This window comes from Rattus norvegicus, chromosome 10, assembly GCF_036323735.1.
Source record: "Rattus norvegicus strain BN/NHsdMcwi chromosome 10, GRCr8, whole genome shotgun sequence".
Classification (NCBI taxonomy): Eukaryota; Metazoa; Chordata; class Mammalia; order Rodentia; family Muridae; genus Rattus; species Rattus norvegicus.
This window is the reverse complement of record NC_086028.1, coordinates 49,978,596-49,990,306: the sequence shown is the minus strand read 5'-3', so window position 1 is coordinate 49,990,306 and position 11,711 is coordinate 49,978,596. Positions and strand designations below refer to the sequence as shown.

Genomic DNA, 11,711 nt, shown 5'->3' with positions numbered 1-11,711 from the left:
CTTCGGTGTCTTCATAAGCACGGAACTGCTTCATTCATATCTTCCCAAGCGACACTTTTCTTAAATTATTTCCAGGTAACAGACTAACAAAAGATAACTTAGTTTTCCTCCAGCACGCATAATGGAAATTATATTGATTCTTATAGAATAATTTCTTTCTTCTCTTTGCCTTTTTTTTGGGGGGGGGTTCGTTATGTAAAGCCGAAACTTGCTGTTCCCCAGGCTTCTGAACAATGCTCCCGAGATATTCTGTACATTGTGAGTCATAAAGTTTTAATACAGGGTATCAGATTTTCTCGCGCAGATACAAACAAAAATACGTTTTCAACCGATGGATCTAATTATCTAAATTGCCCTTTGGGTCTTTGTGTAGAGATGCCAGGGTGGTGGACAACAGGAGTATTCCCATGAGCCTCATTCCTGGATGGGAGAAATGAGGGACAGCTGTAGTTTTGCGCTGTGAAAAACAACATTTCAGTCAGCCACAAGCCACACGTCTCGGTGGTCCTGTGAGATTCTATGAGAGCTGGAAATTTTCCATCACCTAGTGACACTGTAGCCAGCAGAATATCATTGGGTATTGCAGTGCACACATGTGTGTGGCATTTCCGGTGTAAACAAACCTACTGGGCTGGCAGCCATATAAAAATACACAGAAAATTGGGTGCAGCACATAGTCCCTGATAATGGTGAAATGTGATTTTGTTGTAGTGTGTATACTTCACCATGCTTCTAACTTTTAAACACTGCACTTCTGCTCATAAAAATGTTTACTGTAAAACCGTCTGCCTAGAGCACCACCATTGCCATCTCAGGCTTATTGTTTGTGCCTTGGCTACATTCTTTTTCTAATATTTGATTTAATCTCATGATGTTCGCCATGGCCCTAACTCATGAGATATCCATAGAGCTGATGTGTGTAATAGGCCATGCCATGTGGGAAAGCCTCGGTCTCATCTACATTAACTTCAGAATGACGCAGTGCCCAATAATGTTTCTCTTGGAACGGGTTCCTGTCTTTGTGTAGGTGACACATAGCTCTGAAGGTGAAGGTGACTCTGAACCATGCGTGTGTGTCTTACCTAACCCCAACAACCGCATCCTCAGCCCTCTGCCGTCCTTATCCAAGAAGAGGTATGGCAGGAGGGAACTGGAGTGGAGAAAGATCTCCATCAGGTTTCTTACCTTTGTAAATTCTGAAAACCACTGATATGTGTAGGTGCATATGGGGAAGAGTCTTCCTGGGTCTGCCATGTGGCTGGTATAATTAAGGGACCATGAAACTGCCATGATCAGGTTTAATCTACATCTGCTGCTTGGTAACCAAGGTGGACACAAACCAACTGATCCTGCAAAGAGGCACAGAGGCACAGAGGCTACATGGAGTCATGCTTGACATCACTGGGAATGAAGAAGAAAGGAATATTGGCTAACCCCAACCCCCTCTCTCTGTCACACAAGTAACAATAACCAGAGGAATATGATTTAAAACACACAAAGAGCCAGCCAGAAAGCACGCAAGTGAAAGGCAGTCTGCTTTCTTACCCAATTGTGAGTTCAGAGACTAGTCCCGCTAATGGCCCCATACAGTAAACCTGGGGCTAGGCCTTTCCTCTGTGACACACAGCCACAGGGAAGCATGGGGCTGATGAAGCAAAGCCACCATGAGACAGATAGGGTCAGAAGTCAGGTTTCCAATGGTCATAGCATCCCTTTGATGACAGCAAAGCATCTAATGACTGATCAATCCCAACTTCCACCGAGCAGTGAGAGACATTGGTGCCTTCTTAAAGCCCTGATCTCCATTAGCACCCAAGTGTCTCCAACGGTCCTCTTTGCTAAGAGTTTTCCTCAGCTATCTCTGCAGCCCCTGTGGGAGGTTACAAGCTTCACTGACTGCCCTACTCTCCTGTCTCAGAGGCTGGCAGGAGATAGTCCTTGTGCTGCTCAAAATAGTGCAAAATAAGGCATCCAAAATGGAGAGGCAAGCAGACTCCTATTCCTGGATTTCCACATGTAGGAGAGATGAGATCAGAGGTTGCCAATCCAAGATCATACTAGAGATTCTGTCTCAAAAAATTGAGAGAGAGAGAGAGAGAGAGAGAGAGAGAGAGAGAGAGAGAGAGAGAGAGAGAGAGAGAGAGAGAGAGAGAAAGCTGGAGTTACCGGAGGTACTGAGAGTCATTCTTCCTGTGTTCCTGTTGGGAAAGGAACTTGGGTCCTCTGCAAACCCAGTACACACACTTAACCTCTGAGTCATCTTTTTAGCCCCACAATTTTAGATCGTATCTTATTCTTAGAATCATCATCATTTATGTTGTCAGTAAAAAACGGCAACCCTTGAATCTTTGCAGCACTCTTCTGTTCCTTCTCCCGGTGCCTTTATGTTTTCTTTGTCTCCTTTGCTTGCTTTTCAGGTGAAGCCAACCTTGTTTTGGTTCGCTCTGCAGTCTGCAGCCACTTGGAAATCATCAGCTGGGAGAAGGGAATTCTGGGAGCTCTGGCGCTAGGACAGCTTCTCCGGAAAGGATTAAGTGCGATCTTGCTCTGAGGCAGTGAGGATTCTCAGACTATGAGTACTTTGGGTGAGTACCTCAGTTTTGTTTATTATTTACTCCGTCTGAAGGACACATTCGCAGAATACATTCAGAGCACAGCATGTAAACAACACAACCAACGAAAAACGAAAAGCCCATCGCTGTCGTTTTGAAAAGGGCTCTTTTCCTTTTCACCCAAAGACAGAGTAGTGATGGGAAATTGTGCCTCCTTTTGTGGAGTAGAAGTTTCACATCCCCTGCCCACCCCCACCCCACCCGACCCCACCCCACCCCACCCCACCCCGGTTTTTCTGTTTTACTTAGGATTTTTAGATCCACGAAAGGTTTTGTATCTTTATCAGGTGTGAAGGACATTTTGTTGGGAAGGAGGCACATTCCTAGACACCTCTGTGCTTCCCTGGAGAGTTGCTACAAGTAAGGATTTGGGTCACAGAAGTACAGAGGCCCTTAGGCTAGTTAGCAACCCTGTAGTTCCCTCTGCTAGAGTCACAGATTAGCCATTCTGGGCCTCCTGAGAGACTCTTATTTTACAGCCAGCTCAGCTGCACATGTAAAATGATCGGTTTTGGTATTTTGTTACTGGGAGGTTACTCAGAGCTAAAAGTCAACAATGCTTTTCTTAATTCAGTTTTTCCAGCCTGGTACAGTAATTCGAATGCTAAATGGCCTTTTTCCTGTTTTGTTTTGTTTTGTTTTGTTTTATTGTTTTTGAATGGCCCTGCTCATCTTGAAACTCATTCTGTAGACCATGTTGTCCTCAAATTCAGAGATCCACTTGTTTCTGCCTCCCAGGTGCTGGGATTAAAGGCATATGTCATCACCACCAACACCTGGCATCTGAATGGCCTTTCTTTTTTCTTGTTGACAAGAGCATGCTGTGGCCTGTTTTTACCATAATCTCAAATTGTTCATTCTATCCTAATGGAAACTACTTCCCACACAGTCATTCCTTTGTATCCTTGGATCTTCTATTCTACTGTGGACCAGTACCTGTCACTTGACACGTCCCTTCTAGGAGGGTGAACCTACCATGCTACCCATGCACACTGTCTAGTGTTTTGTTCATTTCTGTATCTTATTCCTCATTTTATTAATTTGAAATTATTGAATATTTCTAAGTTCACACCTGGAAATGTCTTCATTTCACTCTCCAGTTTGATTAATGGTTACCAAGGTTATTAAACATCGAATGAAAAGGAATCAGCTGGGTTTGTGGTTATGGCTTCAGCATCTGGGGAGCTTGGTGCTCAGCACTCTGGCCTGAAAGAAAAGAGCTGCACATGGGAACTCCTGTGACTTCTCTTAGGTCTATTAGAGAACAGAGATTTCAGCTTAAATTTCTAGCCCAAATCTGGAGTCCCTGGGAAACCCAGGAGTGACAGTCAAGGCCTTCTTGCCTGGGCTGAGTACTGTTAGAGTCTGAGACAAAAAAGAACTCATGGATGAGGATTCTCCTGAACTGGGGGTTGCCTGTGTACTAGCAGAAAGTGAACATTTCCAGATAGTGGGTCCAATCACAAATTTTATTCTTAGGCAAGCAAACAGGTTCTCAGTGAAGAGTCAGGAGGAATCTGGTGGCAGAATTCTGGCAGGGGAAAGACCAATGCCAACCTTTCAGATTGTCCGGAGAGTTCTCCTCATGACGAGCTGTTCTCTGCGGGCAATGAAAGACTCAGCATCTTCTTACGATCTCAAGGCAAAGGGTCTCTTCCCAGCCAGCTCCCTCTGCTTGCTGTTTGCTCACAGGCAGGAGAGACAGGACTCCTCTACAGCACTGTGATGATCACTGCTCGGGAACCTTGACCTGAAGAAAGACTGGACTTAACAATAGGGCTATAGGAAGCTTCCACAGGCACAGGCAGGGATCCATACAAACAAAACTCTAGCAGAGCTCCAGGAACAGATTCTGATTAAGTAGGTTTTAAGCCCAAAGACAACAGCAAAGACAGAAACAAGAACCTAGAAGCATCTGAAGCCTCGGCACCCACATTTACACTAACTTTAGACAGTCTAACCCTTTGCACCAAACCTCACACTGAAGGTTTTTTTTTTTTTTCCACTTCACATTATTTGATACATTTTGCTAAACTTTTGTTAAAAACAATTATGAGGAACGCTGGGATACTCTTCAGTAAATAATCTCCTGTGCTCCTGCAGGAAATCCTATTTAAACTCAGGGGTCTCTCTCACACATAAGAGACATGGAGGTGGGAAGGGAACTTTTGGGGAAGAAAGCGGGTTTAAGTGGGACAAAGAGGGAGTTAAGCCATTGTACATAAAACTGTTTAATAGTAATAAATAGACTCATGAGACAAACTAAAAATCCGACTAAAATGACAGAACAGGGAAGACAAATGGAAAACAGGCACTGGAGATAAAATACACTCACCAGGAGCCGCCCCTCAGGTGACACCTGTCATCCTAGCAGATAAACCTTGTTCCGTAACTGTGTTAGATACGCAACCAAAATGGTTGCCGGTGTGCCAAGAACCCAGGAGGACACAGAGACGATGACTCTGAGGGTGGAAATTCAGTGCTAGACATCAAAACAGAATGGCAGAGATAACGGCTGCCGAGTGGTGTCTTCTGCAGACCGAGACTCGGGTGAGGGAAGAGTCCATGACCCTCAAGACAGGTCAGGAGCCGCACCCTGAAGTAAAGTGGGAAGAAAAAATAATCTAAGACATATGTGACGGTTGCAAAGATGTACAATACATAGAACTGGAATGCGGTGGGTCGAGGGGACACAGTAGGAAAGGAGATTATTTGAAATAACAGCAGTTTAAACTTCCCGGAGTGAAGAGCAGGGGGAGTACTGTAGGGCAGTGTTCACAACCCTCCTGATACTGTGTCCCCATAGAACAGTTCCTAAGGCTATGCTGACCCCCAGCCATAAACGTATTTTGTTCCTAACTTAATTTTGCTACTGTTACGAATTGTAATATAAATATTAATATCTGATATGTGGTTCCCATAGGCTGAGGACTGCTACTATAGAGTCTGGAAGTTTAAAGAATACCAAATCACAAAACACCCGAAACGGTTACACCTTACACCTAGGCACATCTTCAGTCAGCTGAAGAGAACTGGAGACTAGCGAAAGTCCTGAGGAACAGAACACATGTGGAAACTGCGTCACAGAGTATAGCTTGAGAAGAGAACAGAGACAGACAGTTACCATACAGGGGCAAACTGACTCTGTTAGCCTTGAGCGTGTGCCTGAAAATTTATCATCCCTTTAAAGTCAAGGAGAATAAGGACTTTCTACAGCAAATGAAAGTACTGTGCATGGAACTTCCCTGAGGGGATGTTCAGAGAGGCCTAGGAGCAAAGGTGCTGGTCAGAACTGTGGGTGGTGTGGAGAGGTCAGAGATCATGAAAGTCAGCTCACATCCTGGACTTTTAAATCTGAAAAGAACCTGAGACAACTTTATTTAAAGCGATGACAGCAAATGCATTAGGTACTAATGCCATGAAGAAAGTGCTTCATAGTGGGCATGAGGGGGTCACTGAAAATGACTTTCTCTCCCTCACTTTCTCTTAAATTAATGACCCCTTTTCCTTTAAATATATACATATTGATATATATTTATATGATATATGATAGACAATATATGATATATGATATGTGTATAAGATATAATTTATAATCTATAGTATAATACATTATATAGTATTATATGTAATATATAATTATATACAATATATATTATATAATATAGAGTAGATATAACATGCAATATAGAAATATGTAGCATTTAATATATAATATATTAATGAATATATATTTATTTTAATTATAGTTTATTGTAATCAAAGTGTATAATTATATATTTATATGATATAAATTATTAAATATATAATTAAATATAAATTATATAACTACCATAATTATATGTATTATAAATTGTAATTATATAATTAAATATGAATTGTAAATAGCAATTAAATATAAATAATTAAAAATATATTATGTTGTATAAATATATTATATGTATTATATAATAAACATAAATAAATATAGAATCCTATAAATAAAAATATGTGTATATAAAGCCTGCTAACCTCATTTAGTGCCATTTGCATATATATGATTTCAGGGCTTACCACTTCAGATGTTAAACAATTAGGATAAACAATAAATAAACTTACTACTCCCTGGGAAGACTAATTCCTCCTCTCCCAACAGTTGCTAGTTGTCTGGACTCTTTTGTCTAAGGGTGGAGCTCTGTGAGATTTCTCTCTGCCATGTTCCATTAAATGAAATATAACTGATAGACTAAAGAAAAGATGCAGCATATTGATGAGACCTGAAGGAGGCAAAGGGGGAAAGAAACCCATACAAACTTTGCAATATTAAGCTAAATACTCCTGTAGTAAGTGTGAGCATTTCAATGTAACAGTAGAAAGAGATTGAGACTGACAGAATACCATAAAGGTGAGGTTTAACTCCATATCTAGTTACAGAGACTTTGTGGAGAATCAGATAAATTGAAAATAAAGGGAGGAAGAAGAGGGATCGGGGGAGAGAGTACTGGGGAGACAACTGGAATAGGGTCATATCCCTGGGATGAGCTAGAAACCTGGTGCAGTGGAAATGCCCAGAAATTAGGGTGACCCTTACTAAGGGTCCTAGCAATGGGGAATATGAAGCCTGAACCCACCATCTTCTAAAACCACGCAAGTCTTCCAGTGGAGGGATTGGGACACCAACCCAGCCATTAAATCTTTGACCCACATTTTTCCCCCGATGTGCAGGGGTAAAGAAGGAGCAGAAATTGAGAGAATGGCCAGCTGATGATTGGTCCAGCTCGAGACCCATGCCATGGGAGAGAGTCCACACTGAGACTGTTAATGATATTCTGGTATACTTGCAGACAGGGGCCATAACCACCATCAGAGAGGCTTCACCAAGCAACTTATGGAAACAGATTCCGAGACCCAAAGCACCCAACCATAGCACAATACAAATTCCTCTTGAGGACACAGGGGATAGTCACCAAGACACATCAAATTCTGGACCACAAAACATGTCCCAGGAAATGTTAAGGAACAGTTGTATCAGTCAGGGGAGGAGATAAATACTTACAAAGTATTAAATTATAATTGGAGACATCAGCATGAATTCATGTTTGATACACTGGAAACCTGATGTTTATATATAGGAATGTTTATACAAATGTGTATATAAGTGCATGACTCTACATACGAGCTCTTCATGGATTTGCCAGCTCAGAAAGCCTGGAAGCTGTAATGCCCAAGTGGCGATGAACACAGCTAGCCCCCAGTGTTTTGTTTCTAATAACAATCCATAAAAGGGGTAGGGCTCCTCGAAGAAATAGTCACTTGGGGGGACTCCATGGTGAACTTGGACTATTTTGCTACAAATAACAAGGAAGGAAGTGTGCCAAACCAAAAATATAATCAACGGCATGACAGCCTCGGTTTCCTCCTTGTTGTTGTGATAAACCATGACCTAAGCCAATATGGAGATGAACAGTGTAACTGGGACTGTTACAAGTCACAGGCCATCATCAAGGTGGGACAGGGTGGGAGCTGAAGCAGAGACCTCAGAGGAAAGGAAACTGCTTACAAGCTTTCTTGTTGGCTCAGCCTGCTTTCTTATTCAATCCAGGATCACCTGCTCAGGAGATGGCACTGACCACAGTGGCCTGGGGTCTCCACATCAATGATCACTGAAGAAATTGCCTCACAGACACACCCACAGGCCAATCTGATTGAGGGAATAATTCAGTTGCGGGTCCCTCTTCTCAGGAGACTCCAGTTTGTGTCAAGTTGACAAAACGAACCAGCACAATCAAGATCACACAACAATGGAGCTATGTCCCAGGTACATAGGAGATGACTTAAAAGGGCTCCTATGGCCAAAGTAATATTGGACTGATTATAAAGTATAAAACAATATTCACAAGTTCATACTTACATGAAGAAATAATTCAAAGAGGCAAATCTACTGCACAAAAGGAACACAAACAATTTATACAGATCCTCTACCGTCATGAAGGGGAAACACTTTACCCTTAACGCAGGGGCAAAAAGAACAATTCTATAGTGTAAACATGACAAATATCATTTAGGCAGGTGGTCAAGGGTCAACATCGATAGCAATAGATCACGCTGACAGAACTAACCCTAGGTGGGATGTTATGAGAATGGCGGTTCTTTGTCATTTCTTCCCTAGGCCCACAGCCTTATCTCAATCATGAGAAAACTAGACATATTAATACAGGGCTACTCTATAAGACATCTAAACAGCTCTCCTCAAAATTATCACATGCAGTGCAAACAAGGGCCTAAGGGGACATGACAACTCAGTGTAATGTCATACCGTGGAGGTTGGGCGAACAGAAAAATGACTTGTGGTATAAACTAAGGAAATTTGAATATATATATATGTGTGTGTGTGTGTGTGTGTGTGTGTGTGTGTGTGTGTGTGTGTGTGTGTATGTGTGTGACTAACAGTGGGTTTTCAGTAACTGTAATAGATGTGCCCTATTAGTACAGGATTTTAAGACAGTAATCATAGAAGAAGCTGAATGTTGGGTCTCTTGCGGCTATCTCTACTGTCCTTTTAATCATTCTGTAAATCTACAAATGTTGTAAAATGCATGAAGTACATATTTAAATTCTACCTTCAGAGCCAGAAGGCAGTGCCACCCAATAGCCAGTAGTCTTCATGGGAAATTAGATCGTTATTCCTTTGTAGGCGATGCGATCCTTTTCTCCTCTTCTGGACGCTTTCAGACTCTATTTGTTTTGTTTAATCCATGCTGTTCTTTAGTTTCAGGACACTTCTTATTTTTAAATGTGGTCTCCTTTCATTTATCTTAGTCATCAGTCATCACATGAGAGCCCTTTTATTCTGAAGGACTTCGTGTTTTTCCACTCCAGTTTCTTTCATTATATATTTGACCATTTCTCTCTTCTTCTGATGGCCTCCTTGGTACTTCTCTCAGTAAGATAGGGTGGCTTGTACTGCTTTCCTCACTCTGTAACCTTCCTTTCTGACCCTTAGCTTTGTCTTCTAGGCGTCCTATGGTATCTTATTTTGGTAAAATTACTTTCATTTCCAAGTCTTTGATGTCGTGAGCTTTCACTTGTCAGCATCCAATTTTCAATCAATATGCTTTCTCTCAAAATGGATTGGGAATAAGGCATATACTGGCCTTATCTGCTCTTTTGTTAACCCGATTCTTTGGGTGTCATTTCTGTTTATATGTGACATTTTTTCCTAGATACCAGTTTTCATTGTATAGTTTTTGATTGCCCTACCTGTGAGGATGAACTTGCTGATGACTGTGTTGGATCGATGCTAGATTCCCCTGCACAAGGTCTGCCTGGCCCTTCAACTTCTGAGATGTGTAGTCTGGCTTCCCAGAAGAGTGAGTGAAAGGGGGGCAGACTTCTGTAACGAGAAGGTCATCTGAGCATAGAATCAGATGTCTACAATATAACTCTTTCTGGGAAGTTTGTTTATTTAGGAAAGAGGCTGGATACACTAGGTTTCTTAGTCTCCAATGAAAATAGGCAAGAGGAGCTGCTATTCATGGGTTAAGTCTTCAAGTGCAACCCTGCTATCCTGTCCCGCCTCATTCCAGACAGTGATATCTGCTACCTGCACCCTGAGAGCCCCACAGGATTCCTCTAGAAGGCTGGCTTTCATTACCCTGGACTCCTTCCTGCCTAAATGCTAATCTCCTTATCACATTCATATCTACTTCTGAAATCCAAAAGACTCCTGGTTGACTACCCTTGATGGCCACCATTTTCTTTCTCTATGTAGCTATGAATACATTTTCTTGTACAATTGGATTGCCACCCTGAAGTCTAGGAGAGAGAAGAGGAAGAGGAAGAAGAGAAGGAGGAGGAGGAAGATGGAGATAGTTGTCTTGAACTCAAGCTTTAATTCACCTAAAAAATGTCTTTGAAAGTAAGATATGTGAAACCACAACATATTATTCACAAGATTTGTGTTGTTTTTATTCTCCAACTTATGAATAGGTGTGTCCCCATTTTATATTCCAAGTATTCTGATATTTTATAGACCTGAAGGGGTCCCTCTAAATCATTTTGTTAGTACACGAGAGGAGCCCAGACACAGGCATTTCTTGAAGTTGGAGACCAGCTCTTGGGTTTTTGGAAAAAGTCTATGCAGTTTAGATGCTGGCTTTCAGATTGATTGTGAAATATTGAGCAAGTAAAGGTTTCTTTTTTTTCCTAAGCACCAATTCTCACACTTTAACTCAACCTTCTGGGATTGGTGAGATGGCTCCTTTCATAAAAATGCTTACCATGAACCCTGTCAACTTAGGTTTAAACCTTAGGAAGGAACCATAGGGTAGAAGTAGATAATGAATTCTAGGAAGGTATCCTCTGACCTCCAGATGTATGCCTGCCTCTCTCTTTCCCCTCTCTCTCTCTCTTTCTCTCTCTCTCTTTCTCTCTCTCTCTCTCTCTCTCTCTCTCTCTCTCTCTCTCTCTCCTCTCTGTCTCTTTCTCTCTCACACACATACACACAAACACACATGCATATACACAAAATTAAGATCATAAAATGCAAATGAAATTGTTAGATTTTTTTACTGTTTCAACCAAAATACCTCAAATAATCAACTTATTAAAAGGGGGGGGCTTATTTTGTTCAGAATTTTAGCCCTTTCCCTCATAGTTATTTGGCCCATTGCTTTTGGGTCTGTGGTAAGGCAGTTCATTATAGAAGACAAGTGTAAAAAATCCCTCTTACCTCATGGCTGGAACATGGAAAAGAGAGAAAGGAAGAGGCTGGGTCCAGCTAGCCCAAGAACTTCCCTCTAATGACTGACTTTTCTCTAAGCTCCATCTCCTGAAGGTCTTTCTATTTCCCTAAAGCACCATAGGCAGGAGAGCAATCCTGAACAACTGGGCCTTTCAGGACACTCCAAGACACAGCAGTACAATAAATGCAGGTGTCCCCTAGAGTGGAGAAGAGGCCAGAGTGCTATTACACACAGGCACAGTTCACACCGCAGAGCAGTGCATTGCGGCACATCACAGCCTTGATGGCATTCTAAAGAGCATCTATGTACAGTAAATGTTGGATTCTGTAGTAACTGGCCATCTAATTTGGTCTACACTTTTTGACAGTGTAAGTGA

General features: G+C 41.8%; 1 long non-coding RNA gene across 1 annotated transcript; it reads left to right on the top strand.

The window, feature by feature from the left end:
- The first annotated feature begins 2,200 nt into the window (after window positions 1-2,200).
- LOC134480698 (uncharacterized) lies at window positions 2,201-6,607 on the top strand. Its single transcript, XR_010055383.1, has 2 exons — window positions 2,201-2,585; window positions 5,536-6,607. It is a non-coding gene; the product is annotated as an uncharacterized LOC134480698 (long non-coding RNA).
- The last annotated feature ends 5,104 nt before the right edge of the window (window positions 6,608-11,711 follow it).